Here is a 22,307-nt window from a genome sequence, read left to right as displayed (position 1 = left end):
TCGCGCCATTCCGGGGCGGATGCCTAACCAACTCAGCCACTCGTGACCCGCCTGAGCAATCGAAATTATTCTATCCTTTCAGTTTTATGTGTCTTAAGGGACACACCGCGCGCCATCTATTGAGATGATTTAACAACCATTTCAACCAATATGAAGCACTTTTCAGTGAATACAATATTGTAACGATGGAACACGACCTTTTCTTGAATTTATATTTTTTGGTTTTTATGGCATTAAAATGCTTTATAAATATAAATTTATAAAGGATAGAAAAAATTCGATCACGAGGCGGGACTTGAACCCGCATCCTTCGCGCCATTCCGGGGCGGATGCCTAACCAACTCAGCCACTCGTGACCCGCCTGAGCAATCGAAATTATTCTATCCTTTCAGTTTTATGTGTCTTAAGGGACACACCGCGCGCCATCTATTGAGATGATTTAACAACCATTTCAACCAATATGAAGCACTTTTCAGTGAATACAATATTGTAACGATGGAACACGACCTTTTCTTGAATTTATATTTTTTGGTTTTTATGGCATTAAAATGCTTTATAAATATAAATTTATAAAGGATAGAAAAAATTCGATCACGAGGCGGGACTTGAACCCGCATCCTTCGCGCCATTCCGGGGCGGATGCCTAACCAACTCAGCCACTCGTGCCTCCCGCCACTCCCGCCTCGTGATCGAATTTTTTCTATCCTTTATAAATTTATATTTATAAAGCATTTTAATGCCATAAAAACCAAAAAATATAAATTCAAGAAAAGGTCGTGTTCCATCGTTACAATATTGTATTCACTGAAAAGTGCTTCATATTGGTTGAAATGGTTGTTAAATCATCTCAATAGATGGCGCGCGGTGTGTCCCTTAAGACACATAAAACTGAAAGGATAGAATAATTTCGATTGCTCAGGCGGGTCACGAGTGGCTGAGTTGGTTAGGCATCCGCCCCGGAATGGCGCGAAGGATGCGGGTTCAAGTCCCGCCTCGTGATCGAATTTTTTCTATCCTTTATAAATTTATATTTATAAAGCATTTTAATGCCATAAAAACCAAAAAATATAAATTCAAGAAAAGGTCGTGTTCCATCGTTACAATATTGTATTCACTGAAAAGTGCTTCATATTGGTTGAAATGGTTGTTAAATCATCTCAATAGATGGCGCGCGGTGTGTCCCTTAAGACACATAAAACTGAAAGGATAGAATAAATTCGATTGCTCAGGCGGGTCACGAGTGGCTGAGTTGGTTAGGCATCCGCCCCGGAATGGCGCGAAGGATGCGGGTTCAAGTCCCGCCTCGTGATCGAATTTTTTCTATCCTTTATAAATTTATATTTATAAAGCATTTTAATGCCATAAAAACCAAAAAATATAAATTCAAGAAAAGGTCGTGTTCCATCGTTACAATATTGTATTCACTGAAAAGTGCTTCATATTGGTTGAAATGGTTGTTAAATCATCTCAATAGATGGCGCGCGGTGTGTCCCTTAAGACACATAAAACTGAAAGGATAGAATAATTTCGATTGCTCAGGCGGGTCACGAGTGGCTGAGTTGGTTAGGCATCCGCCCCGGAATGGCGCGAAGGATGCGGGTTCAAGTCCCGCCTCGTGATCGAATTTTTTCTATCCTTTATAAATTTATATTTATAAAGCATTTTAATGCCATAAAAACCAAAAAATATAAATTCAAGAAAAGGTCGTGTTCCATCGTTACAATATTGTATTCACTGAAAAGTGCTTCATATTGGTTGAAATGGTTGTTAAATCATCTCAATAGATGGCGCGCGGTGTGTCCCTTAAGACACATAAAACTGAAAGGATAGAATAATTTCGATTGCTCAGGCGGGTCACGAGTGGCTGAGTTGGTTAGGCATCCGCCCCGGAATGGCGCGAAGGATGCGGGTTCAAGTCCCGCCTCGTGATCGAATTTTTTCTATCCTTTATAAATTTATATTTATAAAGCATTTTAATGCCATAAAAACCAAAAAATATAAATTCAAGAAAAGGTCGTGTTCCATCGTTACAATATTGTATTCACTGAAAAGTGCTTCATATTGGTTGAAATGGTTGTTAAATCATCTCAATAGATGGCGCGCGGTGTGTCCCTTAAGACACATAAAACTGAAAGGATAGAATAAATTCGATTGCTCAGGCGGGTCACGAGTGGCTGAGTTGGTTAGGCATCCGCCCCGGAATGGCGCGAAGGATGCGGGTTCAAGTCCCGCCTCGTGATCGAATTTTTTCTATCCTTTATAAATTTATATTTATAAAGCATTTGAATGCCATAAAAACCAAAAAATATAAATTCAAGAAAAGGTCGTGTTCCATCGTTACAATATTGTATTCACTGAAAAGTGCTTCATATTGGTTGAAATGGTTGTTAAATCATCTCAATAGATGGCGCGCGGTGTGTCCCTTAAGACACATAAAACTGAAAGGATAGAATAATTTCGATTGCTCAGGCGGGTCACGAGTGGCTGAGTTGGTTAGGCATCCGCCCCGGAATGGCGCGAAGGATGCGGGTTCAAGTCCCGCCTCGTGATCGAATTTTTTCTATCCTTTATAAATTTATATTTATAAAGCATTTTAATGCCATAAAAACCAAAAAATATAAATTCAAGAAAAGGTCGTGTTCCATCGTTACAATATTGTATTCACTGAAAAGTGCTTCATATTGGTTGAAATGGTTGTTAAATCATCTCAATAGATGGCGCGCGGTGTGTCCCTTAAGACACATAAAACTGAAAGGATAGAATAATTTCGATTGCTCAGGCGGGTCACGAGTGGCTGAGTTGGTTAGGCATCCGCCCCGGAATGGCGCGAAGGATGCGGGTTCAAGTCCCGCCTCGTGATCGAATTTTTTCTATCCTTTATAAATTTATATTTATAAAGCATTTTAATGCCATAAAAACCAAAAAATATAAATTCAAGAAAAGGTCGTGTTCCATCGTTACAATATTGTATTCACTGAAAAGTGCTTCATATTGGTTGAAATGGTTGTTAAATCATCTCAATAGATGGCGCGCGGTGTGTCCCTTAAGACACATAAAACTGAAAGGATAGAATAATTTCGATTGCTCAGGCGGGTCACGAGTGGCTGAGTTGGTTAGGCATCCGCCCCGGAATGGCGCGAAGGATGCGGGTTCAAGTCCCGCCTCGTGATCGAATTTTTTCTATCCTTTATAAATTTATATTTATAAAGCATTTTAATGCCATAAAAACCAAAAAATATAAATTCAAGAAAAGGTCGTGTTCCATCGTTACAATATTGTATTCACTGAAAAGTGCTTCATATTGGTTGAAATGGTTGTTAAATCATCTCAATAGATGGCGCGCGGTGTGTCCCTTAAGACACATAAAACTGAAAGGATAGAATAATTTCGATTGCTCAGGCGGGTCACGAGTGGCTGAGTTGGTTAGGCATCCGCCCCGGAATGGCGCGAAGGATGCGGGTTCAAGTCCCGCCTCGTGATCGAATTTTTTCTATCCTTTATAAATTTATATTTATAAAGCATTTTAATGCCATAAAAACCAAAAAATATAAATTCAAGAAAAGGTCGTGTTCCATCGTTACAATATTGTATTCACTGAAAAGTGCTTCATATTGGTTGAAATGGTTGTTAAATCATCTCAATAGATGGCGCGCGGTGTGTCCCTTAAGACACATAAAACTGAAAGGATAGAATAATTTCGATTGCTCAGGCGGGTCACGAGTGGCTGAGTTGGTTAGGCATCCGCCCCGGAATGGCGCGAAGGATGCGGGTTCAAGTCCCGCCTCGTGATCGAATTTTTTCTATCCTTTATAAATTTATACCTATCCTATGTGTTAATCCAAGTTACCCTCTATATGTGTGCTAAATTTCATTCAAATCCATTCAATAGTGTTTACGTGAAAGAGTAACAAACATCCATACATCCTTACATACAAACTTTCGCCTTTATAATAGTAGTAGGATAATGCGTTGGCAAATAAATGTGGATGTATTATTGCTAGAAAATCAAGCACTTGGCAGCCCATCAGGCTCGTCAAAGGATTAAAGTGACACTTAAATTGAGGGTAGTTGACATCTTTCTGACCCAAATATGGTAGAAGAGTTAAATTCAGTCCCATATTTAATGTTTTGAAGTTACAAACTACTCGGAGCGGATATTTCACCTTTATTACGTGTTCACAAAACGACAATTTAACTAGTTACTTTCGAACTCATTTACCTACGTGCTTGCCATTTACATTAGGGGCCGTCCATTAATCACGTGATGTTTTTTTTGGCATTTTTTACCCCCCCTCCCCCTTGGTGATACGTGGTGAGGTTTAAGAGTACCCCTCCCCCCTATATCACGTGTATTTTTTCGTACCAGCAAAGAATCTATTTTTTTATTTATAAAAAAAATACTGGTATAAGTATCATCTAATTTTATTATAGAAAATTAAAGGCTACTATAATAAACGTTCAGAGGTAGACAGAAAGATTGCAGTTTGTTTTTGAATGACAAAAAAATAATGAAATAAATGCGAAAAAGTTGTACGCGTTTGACTAAAAATAAATACATGTAACGCCGCTTTTCGGTTGAGTATCGCGCGCTTGCCGAAAAAATAAATACACGTGATATATTATTTTACCCCTCCTCCCCCTGGTGATACTTCGTGATTTTTTGATGGACCCCCTCCCCCCCTTTTGAGCCTCACGTGATTAATGGACAGCCCCTTATGCTGGTAACAAAAAAGGTTAATTCAAAAGCAATTGAAAAAAAAATGAAAAAAAAAAAGTTTTTCATTTTTTTTTTTTCAAAAGCAATTGGGCACATTTATAAGATTTTTTTTTTGTATTAAAAATCGAACCGAAAGCATTTGAACTTATTTTATTATTCTTCAGTTATCACTATTAACACTGACGAATTATACTGAAGTCTTTATTTAAATACAATGCAATCGGAAGTCTTAGTTAAATTATAACAGCTGTAATGAAATCCGTGATTATAAAATAACAGATCTTATATTGAGTTTTTACTGAAGACCAATTGGAAACATTTTTTCGAAAATTCCATTCTACGCGAACGTAACATAAAACGGAAAGAAAATACATTTCTCTTAAATTGTATTTTAAGTAAAAAAATGTAAGTTTCAATATTGCTAGAACTGAAACATCGTTCACGTTATGAATACTTGAAGAAGGACACTCGATACAAGTCAGAATAGCAAACTACTGTGGCAAGCGGGTCAACAGTTCAATCACTTTTTAAATAAACCTACGTAATATGTTATTTATATCGTAACAATTAAATTCATACGTTTTAAGGCTGATTTTTAAATCCTCGGTTAAAATTTATTCGTCGTATAACGTATTAGGGCCGATTTTTCAATCCTTGGTTAAAATTTATCCGTCCAATAAAGTATTACACGAACATTTTAAAATGTCACCTGTAAATTACTGTCATATACGGACAATTAGAATACATTTTTGAAATGGTAGTTTAATACGTTATTTGATGAATAAGTTTTAACCCTGGATTTAAAAATCAGTCCTTATTAAACTACAAAAATGTATTCTTATTGCATGCAATTGACAGTTTACAGGTGACATTTTAACATTATTGTGTAATACTTTATTGGACGGGTAAGTTTTAACCAGGGTTTTAACAAATCGGCCCTTAGGATATTAAACAAGTAAAACAAATATTGCTTAAACAAAAATTCGTTTATTTTTTATTGTTGACTCAGGGTCATAGAATAAAATACGACTAACTAAAAGATGAAATTATTGTCACCATTTCTGTATAAGTGTAAAAAGTTTTATTAAAATCTGTCCGTATTCATAACTTATTAACAATACCAATAAGTTTGTTTAAATTCTTAAAAATAGGCAAAATATCTATATACGAAAAAATTATATTAATAATCCCGTATTGAAGTTTTCCTTTAAAGAAAAAAGTTCGTGTTGCATTATAATGATCTATATTCTACACCTACTAATAATATATATCTGAATAATTTGTTTGTTAATTTAAACGCGTTAATCCCATGAACTACTATATACGTATACCTACGATGTAAAAATTATTTCACCGTTTGATATGAGCAGGCCGCTAGTGTATAAAAAACTCAATACCTAATTTTGAATTTAAAATTTCTACTCATACACATTGTAACTATTAGAAAACTTATAAGCTATAATACCCCAGTATCTAACTAGGACTACCTTGATCAAGTATAATACCCTATCAATGATAATGAACATTATTGAATGCAGTAAAGCCATACTTTGGTACTTTAAAACAAGTGATAACTGCGTTAAAAACAACCGACTTCAAACTTGCACTTGCAAAAATGCCCATAAAATAAAAACTACTGGGCCTATCCGAATAAAATTTTTATGGGACCAATTCGACACCATCCCGCATCGAACAAAGAATCACGTAAATCGGTTCAGAAACCTCGGAGTAATCGGTGTACATACATAAAAAAAAACATACCGGCCGAATTGATAACCTCCTCCTTTTTTTGAAGTCGGTTAATAATATGTGAGGAAAAGACTAAGTTAAATAAATTTTAACTAGAACATTTCAGATTATATTCCATACCATATCTATACTAATATTATAAAGCTGAAGAGTTATTTTTGTTTGTTTGATCGCGCTAATCTCGGGAACTACGGATTTGAAAAATTATTTCGGTATTAGATAGCCGATCGAGGAAGGTTTAGCCTTCCTCGATTGGCTATATATCATCTCGCTGAGACCAACAGAAGCGGAGCACAGCTAGTAAAAAATAATTATAAAAATAAAAAAATTTACAGCCTAACTACAAATTTCAATAAAAAAGAATCAAAAAAAAAATCAAAATCCGTTCACCCAGTCGATACTTCTGAGGAAGTTCTGAGGTAACAAATCTCAACAAAGAAAAAAATGCAGTCGAATTGAGAACCTTCCTTTTTGAAGGTTGTTGAAAACTGTTTACAGCTGTCTATACCACACATTAACCCCTTACCGCATACAGAGCCATATATGGACGACGAAGTTTATGAATTTTTTATAGGCTAACTATAAACAATATCTAAAAAAACTACCTTACATCTTAAACAGCATTTCATCGAGAATTGGAATGTAATTAATTTATACAGTGTAAATATTATCCATCAGATATATTATAGATTTAGTCTAGCGCGTGCGACGGTTTGGGTGCGCGGAAAAAACCGTGATTTTCAAATTAAGATTTCAATATCAAAAAGGTGAGTAAAGCCATGAAAAAAAATATTTCTTCATTCTTTAGTCTTTCTAAAATAAGGTAAAACATTTGGTTAGGTTGTTTTTTTGCTTTAATCATGTTTTTTTGTACTTTTCCAAATCTGTCATATTTGGCTTCGTATGCATTCCGTCCAAAATATATTATGTCATATGTGGCTGGGTATGCATTCAAGCACAGCATTCAAGGATACTTTCACTGATTGTTCCAGTATCAATCCTAGACACTTTTATCTCACTATGCTAAGCATGTAAATATTATATCATCATCAATAAATACAGACTCATGCTATATGCCACTGTATGATTTTTAATTAGCCGTTTCAGAGCAAATGCGAAAGTCAGGGAAAGCTCTTATTACCAAAAGACGTGGTCGTCTCTCAAAAACTTAGAAACATCGGCATCTCTGGAGTCTCCTCAGTATTTCTGACTCGCCAATTACCGCAAAAAAGCTACGAAAAACTCCTGCAGGACATCTAGATTTTCACTTTGATTCTGTACGGTCTGATGGGATTAGTCATTACCGAATTTGGAAGAAGAACGCCCGTCAGCTATGCCTATATTGTTCCAATTTCGTTCCTTCACGTTATGTGAAAAATATAACGTGTTTTTATGTTATAATGACAAACGTAATTGTTTTAAGCAATTTCACGAAGTATAAGTTGGCTGTGATTCTGGGTGTTATTTAGGTATCCATATAAAGTACTAACATTTCGCCCGCGGCCTCGCCCGCGTTTTCAAAGAAAACCCCGCATAGTTCCCGTTCCCGTGGGATTTTCGGGATAAAACCTATCCTATGTGTTAGTCCAAGTTACCCTCTATATTATGTGTGCTAAATTTCATAGAAGTCGGTTCAGTAGTATTTGCGTGAAACAGTAACAAACAAACACATACACATACATCCACCCTCACAAACTTTCGAATTTATAATATAAGTAGGATAGGATTTATGTAAAGTATATGTAGCATATCAGTTGACTAAGCATTCAGGATACAAGCTTAAGTTTAGTTTGGGGCTTAGCAACCGTGTGTGTGAAATTAATCCGGAATATGTTTTTATTTTATTAATTAGTTACTTTTTTCTAATTGCATACGAAGCCATATATGACAGAAAAAATACAACAAACACTGCATACGAGTCCATATATGGCGCCGTTATATATTTTCTATAATATAAGTAAATAATTTTTTTTCTCAATTTGATCTCATAATGTAAGGTCTAATAAACACTTTTTTGCAAAAAAATAATTTTTATTTCATCTCCTTAATAATTCATGCAATAAGGGGTTAATGCAAAAATTTTTATTAGTTATCCAATAAATAAGTCAAGACGATACGGAGGTTACCAACTCTGTGACATTAATTTTATATGTATAGGTACGTAACTAAATCCATACTATCCATACTAATATTATAAATGCGAAAGTAACTCTGTCTGTCTGTCTGTTACTCAATCACGCCTTAACTACTGAACCAATTTGCATGAAATTTGGTATATAGATATTTTGATACCCGAGAAAGGACATAGGCTACTTTTTACCCCAGGAAATAGGATAGGTTTTATCCCGGAAATCCCACGGGAACGGGAACTATGCGGGTTTTTCTTTGACTGCGCGGGCGAAGCTGCGGGTGGAAAGCTTTAAGCTAGTACATAATACATAGATTTTAATATATACCCATATCTAAACTTGATCTAAACTAAACATTTCATCTCGTATAACGTTCCGCATATTGTTCCGCATGTTTTAGGTGTTCACAAAATAAACAAACACGAAAACTACACACCTATACGAGAGTTTATTTTTTAAAACCTGCATGTGAAATCTGTTACCATTGAAACCTGACTTCCTTTTTTGTTCTAAACAAATTGGAAAATCATTTTAACTTTTACGTTCAGTTTCACGATACGAACATTTTTGTTTTTACACTAGCTGGACTTGGCTGTTAATACACGCGCGTGACAAACCAAGTAAAAGTTGCCGTACGTATGCGAAATAAAAACTATTCTCGATTTCTGTAGCAAAATTAATTATTGATAATTTTTGCGTGAAAGAGTAACAAACAGCCATCCAAATATTCGTCTTAATAAATTCTAGTAAGATTACGTCATACTTATTTATAAAGTACTAGCGGTTCGCCCCGGCTTCGCCCGTGGTACATGTTTACGTTTTCTCTACATAAGAACCATCCTCGTACTTCAAGGAATATAATAAAAAAAGAATTATCGAAATCGGTTCAGCCGTTCTCGAGTTATGGAATTACAACGAAAAGTGGCATTGATTTTTATATATTAGATATACAGGGTTACTTGTAAAACACCAGCAACCTCGCAGGACAAGATACCTTACATCATAAGTAACAACATTAATTGTTCTACGACTTTTGATATTTTGTTAGATTTTATTTTCATAAAAAAATAAATGTTCATTTCATTTTCCGTTTGAATATTATAAACTCTACGCGCATCACAAAAATTACGTAAACAAGAAGCGAACGGGAGGGGAAAGGGGGCGTCGCGTCGCGGTTGTCCTTTCGATGATGAGTAGAACATAGACTTACAAACGTTAGGAGAGTACATTAAAAGCTTAAAAAATCATTTAAAAATAATTTATTTCGTTATGCCAAAAGTCGTAGAACAAATGTTACTTATGATGTTAGCTATCTTGTCCTGCGAGGTTGCCGGTGTTTTACAAATAACCCTGTATAACATTTTTAGGTTTCCAAAAACCTGAAAAGGAAAAAATGGAATCCTTATAGGATCACTTCGTTGTTCGCCTGTCTGTTTGTCAATACGCTTTTTCTCAGAATTAGTAGATGTATCAAGCTGAAATTTATATTGAATGCTCAAGTCTACGGTCCCGGAAGCTGTGAAGAAAATAAACTTGTAAACCAACGCAATCAAAGGTTATAATAATTAATAATTAAAACACTTTGTTGCACAATGCACATGTTACGTCCCGGACTTAACAGCAAACTGCTGACTATACGCCATTCGCATGGGAACGGAATGCGAGCGTATTTTTGATGTGTTAGTTGTAACTTGTAAGATTTCTTTAGAATAATTATTAATATTGTGTAATGATTCCTTAACTCCGGTCTGTATCGTGCAGACGTGCTTGTAACGTTTCATTTGAGTTAAAAGTAGGTAGTTTCCAAGTAAATCTGAGTTTTTTTTGTACCTCCGGCTGTGGGAAATGTAATTCACACTCATAAAAAAAAAACAACCATATAAATAATACAAACAAGGCAATACGAAGCGGTACAATTAGGCGGCCTTATCGTTAAGAAACGATATTTTCCAGGCAACCTTAGAATATAGAAAAGTTTGAAGAAAAAAAAACAATTGGATTGTAGAAGAAGCATAACAAAACATTATTAAAAGTGCAACTAAAAGTAGGAAATAAATACAAATATATACATAAATACGAAACTTAATGTATATAGTGAAAAATGAAGATAAACAGGATGGGAACAGGTAAGTAAGGGATGAAATAATAAAACATTAACAGTTGTACAGCCGTTAATGCTGCACTTTTCCAAATTCGCAAGAGAATGAAATAATTCAACCTTCCATATTATCATACAACATGTAAACTTTAAATGGTGCAAAAATCTCAATTTTATTGAAAAATGCCTATCAAATGATGCCCCACACAAAAGATATTATGAAATAACTTTGTTTGTAATTTGTAACTTTTTAACATCCAAATGGTAATGCAGCATTATATCCGATACTAGCTTTCCGCCGGCGGCTCCGCCCGCGGTTTCAAAGAAAAACTCGCATAGTTCCCGTTCCCGTGGAATTTCCGGGATAAAACCTATCCTATTGTAGTATATTAGTGAGGGTAGACACAAATAATGTCACCTATCGTGTGTCAGTTTGTTGCCGGTGAATAAAAGTGATTGCATCATCCTTGTGTTTCAATCTAAATTAAGCCTCAAATACCATAATTGGCGACGAGGAAATAGTAATTCACACGTGAAAAAGTGCAAAGAATACAGTGAAATATGTCGTTTGTTGGAAATGCGTCATTTGGCAGCAATCTCACGTTCGACCACCGCGCGCAAGAATGGAGTATATTCATTAGTCGTTTTAAGCAGTATTGCACGGCTAACAGCATTGATGACAATTCAGACAAAGCCGGGGTGAAGCGCCGCGCGTTGTTGTTGACAGCGTTGGTAGAAGACACTTATCGCGTCGCTAAAGATTTAGTATTTCCTTCGGATTTAGAAAACATCGAGTACGCTACACTCATACAGAAGTTAAACGATCATTTTATCTCGAAGAGAAGTACTTTTGCTGAAAGATATTTGTTTTATAAGGCTGAACAAAGACCGGGGGAAGATTTAACTGAATGGGCGGCGCGAGTACGACATTTAGCGCAACATTGTGGCTTTAAGAGCGAATTGGACACAGCACTACGTGATAGATTCGTATTGGGTCTAGTAAATGCCAAAGAAAAAGAAAAGTTATTCGCGGAGAATATCGATAATTTGTCTTTCAACAAGGCGTTGGAGATGGCATTAAGCGTGCAGTGTGCCCGCTTGGCATTGCAAAGTGCTGATTCGGCATCATCGGCGAGTTTGCAGCCGGGAGTCGAACGCGGTCCGGTTGGTGTGTTCGCCGTCCGTCCCGGCGCCCCCGGGAGGGCGGCCCGGGGCTCCAACTTCAGTGAGAAAGTGTTATGTGTAGTGTGCGGTGGTAAAGGCCATTCAAAAGAGCAGTGTCGTTTTAAAAGTTATAATTGTAATAAGTGCGGTAAACAAGGGCATTTACAACGAGTTTGTAACATTAATGTTAAGCGTAATAATTATGTAGAAATGCACGGCAAGGACTCTGAAGTTGGTGAGTTATTTAATATTAAATGTTTAAATGGAGAACCTATGCGTCTTTCGGTATTGTTGGATTCGATTAAGTTTATTTGTGAAATCGACAGCGGTAGTGCAGTATCCGTTTTGCCATATTTTATTTATGAAAAATATTTTAAACGTAAACTGTTGTTACAACCGAGTAGTGTGGTGTTTAATTGTTATAACGGGACTAGAATTAACCCATTAGGTTATATGTGTATGAACGTTACCTATGATAATATCGTTAAACCGATTAATTTTTTTATTGTTAATACACACAAAAACCAGCCGATACTTTTAGGCCGTGATTTTATTTCTATTTTTAGTTTGGAGTTTATTAGTTCGTGTAACTACAACAGTTTAGAATCAAACGGACTTGCAGATAATATTTTAAATAAATATTCTGTACTTTTTAGTGATACCTTAGGTACGTTTAATAAATATAAAGTGACTTTAAAAATCAAACCAGGGAGTCAATTGAAATTTTTTAAACCTAGACCGGTGCCGATTCCATTGAAAACTAAAGTGGAGGCGGAATTAAATCGTTTACTTGATTTAGGTATTTTGGAAAAGGTTGATCACTCTGATTTTGCAACACCTATCGTTCCCGTTTTAAAACCCGACGGTAATATAAGAATTTGTGGGGATTTTTCAGTAACTTTAAACAAAGTGTTGTATATCGATAATTATCCTCTGCCTAGGATCGAAGATATTTTTTCTAAATTGCACGGAGGGTTAGAATTTTCTAAGCTAGATCTTTCTAGCGCTTACAATCAATTATTATTAGATAATTCCAAAGAATTGACATGTATCAACACTCATTTAGGTCTCTTTCGATACAATAGACTGGTTTTTGGTTTATCGAATGCTCCGTGCATTTTTCAGCGTACTATGGATCAGTTATTGGTGGGTATTGAGGGAGTTTGCGTCTTTTTGGATGATATTTTGATAACGGGTCCTACAAAAGCATTGCATTTGCAGAGATTGCAGTTAGTTTTGAGTAGATTGCAGGATGCGGGTTTACGTGTAAAACGAGAGAAATGTAAATTATTTCAGACGTCTATCGAATATCTCGGTTTCGTCATAGATAAAAACGGTTTACATAAATCAAAACAAAAAGTTGAAGCTATTTTAAACGCAAGTTGCCCAAAAAACGTTAGTGAGTTAAAATCTTTTCTAGGTATGGTAAATTATTATAGATGTTTCATACCAAACACGTCGAGTGTTTTGGATCCGTTACATTTGTTACTAAAAAAAGATACAAAATGGTTTTGGGGCCGCGAACAGGATGAGGCGTTTTGTAGAATTAAACAAGAATTATCATCGGATCGGGTGCTGGCCCACTTCGACCCCGAGCTGTGTACGATAGTGACGGCGGACGCGGGGCCGGCGGGGCTGGGCGCCGTGCTGGCACAGCGGCAGCCGGACGGCGCTGAGCGGGTCGTGGCGTATGCGTCGCGGTCGTTGTCGCCCGCGGAGCGTAATTATGCGCAGATTCAGAAAGAGGCATCTGCTATAGTTTTTGCAATAAAAAAATTCCATCATTATTTGTATGGTCGAACTGTTCCTTTCACCTTACGAACTGATCATAAGCCATTGTTGTCGATATTTGCATCAAAAAAGGGGATTCCCGAACTCGCTGCGAACCGTTTGCAGCGTTATGCGTTGTTTTTATCGGCATACAATTTTAATATCGAATATATTAATAGCAATAACAATGTTGCAGATTTTTTGTCTCGATCGGTTCTAGAAATTCCATCTGAATCTGAATGTGATTTAAATACAACCGAGTCGTGTTCATACGTTAATTTTATTGCGAATTTATTTTTAAAACCTAACTATATCTTTTAACGAAATTAAGAGCGCCACTAAAAATGATAATATTTTCCTTAAAATTATAAATTTCATTAAGCACGGTTGGCCTAAAAAGCTTGCGGATGTAGATTTAAAACCGTATTTTATGTGTAGAAATGAACTTTCATATGAAGATGGTTGCATTATGCGCGGCCATAAGATTGTAATTCCTACCATTTTACGTGAACGTTTATTGAATGAATTGCATAGTTCTCATTTTGGAATCGTTAAAACTAAGAATGAAGCGCGAACTCGTATGTGGTGGCCTAACATCGACAAGCATATTGAGCAGAAAATTGGTTCATGTAGTATTTGCAATGTTTTTCGTAGCAGCCCCCCGCGCGCGCCCCTCGCTCATTGGTCCTACCCCGAGCGTCCTTGGGAGCGCATTCATTTAGATATGTTTTCGTTGAACAATAAAAATTTTTTAGTAGCAGTTGATGCATATTCTAAATGGGTAGAATGTTTTATTATGTCAACGATAGATAGTGAAGCGGTGGTATTGAGAGTCAGTGAAATGTTTAGTAGATTTGGTTTAGTTAAAGTTATACCTAGTGACGGATAATGGAACTAATTTTTGTTCGGCTTATTTTGAGAATTTTTGTCAACGCAATGGAGTAAAACATGTAACGATTGCACCGTACCACCCAGCGTCTAACGGTCAGGCCGAAAATACTGTGAAAACATTTAAACGCAGCATTCAGGTGATTTTAAGCGAAGGCAGCTCCAAAATGTTGGTTGATAAATTATACGAATATTTATTTAATTATAGAAATTCGGCTCACTGCACTACCGGTGTCTCTCCCGCAGAGTTGATGTTTGGCCGTAAGTTGCGTTGCCGTTTAGATTTACTTTGTGAACGTAGTACGGTGGCTGGTGGCAATTCACCAACCTCAGAGTCTTTGTCAAGTGTTGTTATGGATAATGTTCATGCTAAACAGATTTCACAAAGTAACGCCTATGGGGGTCATCGTAAAATTATATTTAAAACCGGAGATGAAGTTTTGTTTAAACACTATTATAAAAATGGAACCAAACATACATATAAATTTGGCATAATTAAAAAAAACATTGGCTCAAGGATGTATTTGGTTTATGTACCAGAACAAAATGTCTACGTTCGCAAACATATAGATCAAATTTTGATTTATAAGGGTTCTAAAAAATACAATGAACATGTTTCTGATGATGTAAGTTGCTTCGGGGACTACACTTCTAATGAGGTGACTGAATCTTCAGTTCCTGTGGATACGGAACAAGATCCACCACAATTGCAGGGGGTTCCTCATGATTCAAACGTCTTGTCATCGCCAGCTCCTCAACAAGAGCAGGTAGAGGAGGAGAGGAGTGAATCGGTACCAGTTGGCTCAGATTCTGAAGGAAGCTCTGTCGCTACTGGCGTGTGTTCTCCTTCCGCCCCTATAGACCCTCGGAGTGACGATCAGTTGACACCTCGTAGATATCCTTTGCGTATACGTAAAAAACGTAAATTTTTGTAATACCTAGTCATTAAGTTGTAACTAAAGGTGGAGGGATTGTAGTATATTAGTGAGGGTAGACACAAATAATGTCACCTATCGTGTGTCAGTTTGTTGCCGGTGAATAAAAGTGATTGCATCATCCTTGTGTTTCAATCTAAATTAAGCCTCAAATACCATACCTATATTACCTGTGGAAAATGTAGCTTTCGAATAACTAGTGAAATAATTTTTAAAATTGGTCCTGTAGTTTATGAGCCTATTCATTACAATCAAACAAACAAAGTTTACCTCTTTATAATAATTAGTGTAGAATACATTGATGATACAGTGATTGAAATGAATATCATGCACACTACGTTCTGATAACCGATTGATGTAGTCCCTAGACGGTAATGAACAAGCACAATTCACGTGACTTGCATTTACGTAAATTGTCATGCTGCATGAGTGATCAAATTTATATCAAATCATGCAATAAGTAAGAAGTAATGTTTATAAATTGGTGTAACAACGTATTTTTTTTTTTTTTGTATTTAAAATAGTGGCTTTTTTTTTCACTGTTAGAATTTTTTTTTTGTTCTTGGTTTGTGTTTGTTCCTGGCTATAGCTTGGTATAAATATAAATTAGGAACAAAAAACATGGTCATAATGTATTATGTAAACGGTTTTTATTTTTTGGTTCAAAGCTGTGTACGGTATTAATTGGGTTGTAGAATTTATATGTATCATTAGGTAAGAGCTAGATATAAGGTATTGTTCTGCAATCTGTTACTGTACTTATTTATAAAAAAATAAAATAAAATAAATAACTCATCAATCAGCTACCAGCGTATAGTATGAATGTCATCCATTTCGATCTTGGATCTAAACAATCATTTATGCGCAATTGTATGCATGATATGCCATCCTATTTGTCCTGCAGGTTAGAATCATTTAGCATGATTGCTTAGAGCGATGGTTGAAATGAATGACAGGCAACTAGGTTTGTGCTGTCATGCAAGATCTTAGAGAAAAAAAATTGCATGACTTATTTTTTGGTCACTGTGCAACATGGCAAATCACGTAAACGCATGTCATACTTGCATTATTATTATCTAGGGACTACTTCAGGAAAATTCAAGTAAAATGTAATAATATATAGTTTAAAAAAGAATGCTTTTATAAGATAAAACTCATAATTTTTTCATTTGTGTTGTATTGTATGAAGTATGTATTACCGTTTATCCTTGATAAGTGTAGTTATGAATAAAAGTCTTTTAGCATAATATCTTTCTTTCTACGAAGCCGTTTAAAGTGTATCAAAGTCATTTACAAACAAATATACAAGCATATAGGTGAAACTAATAAGAGTATGTTAATAACCCACTATAGAAATGCCAAAAGGGCTTTCCAAGTAATCAAATAAAATATTTTTTCAATTGATTTCAATAGATTCATAAAGATCATTGAAGTTCCTATTCATAAACTCAAAACTCAAACATTTATTTATTCAATTAGATTTCTTCTAGAAGCACTTTTGAAACGTCATTACATATTATTTACATTTACCACCGATTCGGAAAGCAGTATCTACGGAGAAGAATCAGCAAGAAACTCCAAAGTTGTTCTTTTTAAACATGTCAGTTTTATTAATTTTACAAAATACATATGCAATATCATATATTATCATAATATGCCAAAGAACTGCCCTGTGGTTTTTACGCAAAAACCCTCCATGGGTTTTTATCATCCATATATTCCTTAATACTATAGTGTGATAATAGGCTCTCTGAACAAGTACATTTTTTATATAAATTTTAAATTTAGAACTACTCTTTAATATTTAACATAAGTTGACTTTCATAGTAAATAACTTTGATGGAAATTGTAATAAATAAAATCAATTTAGAGGTAAATTGAACAGTAATATTATTTTTAAATATTTCTTTGCAGTTGAGTCCCATATCCATAATACTGACAACACTATATAGGTTGTCTAGCGCCATCACTTTGAGAAAGTGATGAGAAAGTGAAACTGAAAATAATACTGCTAAGACATCACGGTAATCCCCTTGTCTCAGAAATAGCTAAAACTATTTTCATGAAATTTAGGATGCTTTGCTTCTATAATGTGGATATTTAAGTTTATTATTATCGACATACAGGCTTATTATTATCGACCAAGCTGTGACATGTTGAAAGTGACTTAAAACAATGTTTTCTCTGGTGATAGATTAAAGACGGACAGAAGTATATAATAATTACATACAATCATTTGTATTTGACATAATTCAGTAAATATATCAAAGTTATGAGAGATAGTTCTATTATAATACATATATTATAATATGTAAAGAGAAGATCAAAGAGAATGTTGTTAAACTGGACAAATTTTAATTCAATAATAATTAATATAATTATCTAAAATATTACAAGTCAGTCAAACAGTAAACACTCTACACACTCATTTTACTTATTATGTTTCAAGTACTTTCAACTTGAAACAATTAAGCCAGACGGAAAAATAATCACCGTAAATATTAGATAATTTATTTTCTTAATCTATTTCTAAAGTCGTTGTATTTGGAGCATACATACTGGATACCTACTTCAATAAGTTTACTGAACTATTCGTTATACTTTTATTAAAATAATTTGATAGTTTATACATGCGTACTTACCAGTCTGTAGTGGAATTGTTTATAGATTTTTTTTAGAAATTAAAATTAATTTATCTTTCTCAATTTCGATTTCAATTAAACAAAAAAGTTTTTGTAGGAGTGGTTCACTGTATGAATAGGTACCGCCGATTATGCGCCGCATGAAAACAATTAATTGTCACTACTTACACGTATTGTGATATAAAATTTATTCTATTCAATTTTATATCAATAAAACAACGTCCTGTTTTAATAGAAATTAAACATAAAGTTAGAATCGAAATGATATGTTACGGTGAAAGTTGTTTAAAATATGATTTAAAATCACTAACATATTTTGTAAGCTACAGAACTTTTTCACCACTGTTCGCGATCGACCTATTTTTAATTCATAAAATTAAAATTACATAAGTAATAACTCACATAAATAAAAGCTTCATCAAATTAGCGCCAACGAAAATCCGATAAAAATAACAATGCTCTAACGAAATTCGGATTTCGGAAGCTGCTAGCCCGCTGCCCGATTACTTTTTTACTAGTGTTGTACCTCGTCTTGTTTCTATTGTTTCAAATACGATTCGGAATACACATGGTTGTCAGTTAATCGATATTTGGGTTGGGAAATAATTTTTAAATAATAATATTATAAAAACGTATATTAACAAACATGGTTATAATCTATAATAATAAATTAAAATATATCTAAACAATGTAAAGTTAAGTTAAAATTAGGTGTTCGATTCGAAACAGACCAGTGCAAACTTAGCACCCCATCTATGGAATTTTGGGTCGAAAATGACCTTGATCGTTAGGTCCCCGTTAGGTCCTTTAAGGTCCCACAATTTTTTCGTTAGGTCCCCTTTAGTTTTTTTTAAATAATTTTTTAAATTTTAGGTATAAAAAATGCAAATTTAGCACCCCATCCATAGAATTTTGGGTCAAAAATGACCTTAATCGATAGGTCTCCGTTAGGTCCTATAAGTTCCCACAATTTTTCCGTTAGGTCCCCTTTAGTTTTTTTTTTAATAATTTTTTTTTTTCAATTTTAGGTATAAAAGAGTTACACTTTAGCACCCCATCCATAGCAAAATTGGCAAATTTTATCAAAATCGTATTCTTTACCGTTAGGTCCGTATAGGCTCATCATTGAAATTGTTGAATTATTTATTTTATTAAAATTATAAAATAATAAAAACCTGCGCATGCGCCTTAGAGCATTAAGGCATGCGCACATCATACATAAACAGCGCAAAATTTAAAATGGTATCGTTTCATTAATTAAATAAATCTATTGTTCTGAGAGTGCTTATTTATTAATATACGTATATGTATAGATTGACACTACTTAATACACTAATAGTTATTTTAATTCTAGGTTGAAAAGTAGGTTTTACATAATACTTAGTACATTATTTTGATAAAACTCGTAGGGTTCAGCCTGCGTTTGCAATGTAAGCGGAAAACATGTAATTTTTTACGACATCACATTAGAAACCTCAAAAATAACAGTACTTCTTCACTATTTAATGGATGTTATTATACTTATAAACCTTCCTCTTGAATCACTCTATCTATTAAAAAAACCGCATCAAAATCCGTTGCGTAGTTTCAAAGATTTAAGCGTACAAAGGTCAAAGTGACATAGGGACAGAGAAAGCGACTTTGTTTTATACTATGTAGTGATAGTGATAGAGTCCGGCTAACGAATGAAAAGGCGGCAAATTCAAAAAATCATAATATGGTAACTTAGGTTATAGTTGGAAATAAAGTTTTGATACTTTAATTTATTATTACGACCTTTGTTTTTTTGAGAGATTAACAACATCTTCATCTATATAATATTATATATATGTAATCTGGTACAGTTATCTGATACAGATAAAAAAAGAACAGCTAGTGAAAGTAAGAAAAAACATAATAAAATACAATTAAATTTTGTTTAATCAATATAATCATATTAAATCTAAAAGCCGCGTTCAGTCGCGAATAAAGAATAAGAATCACTATCATTATCTCTGACATCATTAACTCTTCCATGTCTGCAGTTATTCCATCTTGTTTTTTTTTGTACTGCTCTTCAACATGAATAACCGTTTGGTCCTAGAATAAATCTCGTCGAGATACTGATTTTGTGTCTTTAAACATTTTGAACGGACAGATCGTTCAATTTTGTATTGTTGCTTGAATAGTTTTTAACTGGATTACTGGTATCATCCATGCAAAATAATAATAATAATATTAAACAAATCATACCTACTTATAATAATGTGCAATGCAATCAAGATGAAAAGCATCAAAATATCAAGTCACACTTAACAATGCATTGAGATATTTCTCGTAAACACTCTTGTTTTTCCTTGAAAACTACATCTCTTTCAAATTGTTTCATTTTAAATTTATTAATCATAGTTTAAAGTTTTCGTCATGTTTTCAACTCAGTTTTCAATAATATTTTTTTTTTAGTTTTTTTTTTTTAGAAATCACTAAAATCCTAAGCTAAAATCGCAGAAAAAAAAAATCACTTTGACAAGCTTTGACACATCAACAACTCAGGTTTTAATGACAGATAACTGTCAAGTGTTGCCAAATAAATTTTCGAAATAAAAAGCCAGTTTCATCTTTCGAACCAGACGTGACTAGTATAGACACAAGATTTATTTATTGATTTAAATTTAATAAATGAAACGATACCAATTTAAATTTCGCATTGTTTATGTATGATGTGCGCATGCCTTAATGCTCTAAGGCGCATGCGCAGGTTTCAATTATTTTATAACTAGTGGTCCGCCCCGTTTTCGCCCGTGGTACATATTTAGTATCCTATATCCTTCTCCTGGCTCTAAACTACCTCCCTGCTAATTTTCAGCTAAATCGGTTCAGCCGTTCTTGAGTTATAAGTGGAGTAACACGACTTTCTTTTATTTAATATATAGATTTTAATAACATAAATAATTTAACAATTTCAATGATGGGCCTCTACGGACCTAACGGTAAAGAATACGATTTTGATAAAATTCGCCAATTTTGCTATGGATGGGGTGCTAAAGTGTAACCTTTTTATACCTAAAATTAAAAAAAAATTATTTAAAAAAAAACTAAAGGGGACCTAACGAAAAAATTGTGGGACCTTATAGGACCTAACGGAGACCTATCGATTAAGGTCATTTTTGACCCAAAATTCTATGGATGGGGTGCTAAAGTTGCATTTTTTTATACCTAAAATTTAAAAAATTATTTAAAAAAATCTAAAGGGGACCTAACGAAAAAATTGTGGGACCTTAAAGGACCTAACGGGGACCTAACGATCAAGGTCATTTTCGACCCAAAATTCCATAGATGGGGTGCTAAGTTTGCACTGGTTCGAAACAGTGATCTAGATTCAATTTCTACCTTCATGAAGTTTAACTATTTTAAATTTTTACATCACTATTTGTCAAAACCACTCAAGTGGTCACAGACTATGTAATTTATTAGAAACAGTTCATATTTTATTATTATTTTATATACAATTATAAAGGATTCATCCTTGAAATAATTAGATACATGAGATTTTCACCTGAAATGTTAATTACATATTTTAATCTTTTGATTGCTTAATTATGTTCTGTTAGGAATCAATTAGTATATAATAAAAAATTGATTTTTAAAGTAGTATCTCGTAAAATGAATATTCATACCTTTATAATATACAAACAGCATTTCTACAATGCATAATATAGAAAAAATATTTAGTCATACCTTGGTCATACCACATACCTTAATATTACAAAATTTATGAGCTTTAAGCAGAACAGACTTCACCAATGTCACTTGACGGAATGACGGAGGCCACAGTTGTCAAATTAGTATTGACGTTAGCCGTACTCTTGACAAGAAATCACAGAACAAATTGTAACGGTGAGACGACTACAAGTCTTCAACGACAACAATAAGTTGAGTTTTTCACCGGCTTCAAACTGGCTACTTCAAATAATTTCAACATGAGTGAAACGGAGACGAGCTTCGATACTTCTGATGAAGATATATTGCTTCTTCAAAAAGTAGTTGCTGAGCAAACTGCAAGAGAGTTGGGACAAGAGCCGAGCGAGTCCCGCGATCGTTCCACCTCCACTTCTTCGCAAAGTTCTACATCGAGCTCGAGCGCCGAGACTTCTTCTTCTTCGTACGATGAGGTATCCGACTTGGAACTGGCTCTGGCATTGAAGAAACTGCACGACAAGGAGCTGAAGCGTCTGC

The 22,307-nt window shown here is 34.5% G+C and overlaps 1 protein-coding gene across 1 annotated transcript in view; it reads right to left on the bottom strand.

The window, feature by feature from the left end:
• Positions 1-18,594, bottom strand: part of LOC123705579 (ras-GEF domain-containing family member 1B-like) — a 69,537-nt gene extending 50,943 nt beyond the window's left edge. The window contains exon 1 of the mRNA XM_045654432.1: positions 18,495-18,594. The gene's annotated coding sequence lies outside the window, so the exon portion shown is untranslated. The remainder of the gene's footprint in view (positions 1-18,494) is intronic.
• Between the last annotated feature and the right edge of the window lie 3,713 nt (positions 18,595-22,307).

The sequence above is a fragment of the Colias croceus genome, chromosome Z (genome assembly GCF_905220415.1).
Source record: "Colias croceus chromosome Z, ilColCroc2.1".
Taxonomy (NCBI): domain Eukaryota; kingdom Metazoa; phylum Arthropoda; class Insecta; order Lepidoptera; family Pieridae; genus Colias; species Colias croceus.
The sequence above is the reverse complement of the archived record's forward strand: the minus strand, read 5'-3'. Positions and strand labels throughout refer to the sequence as shown.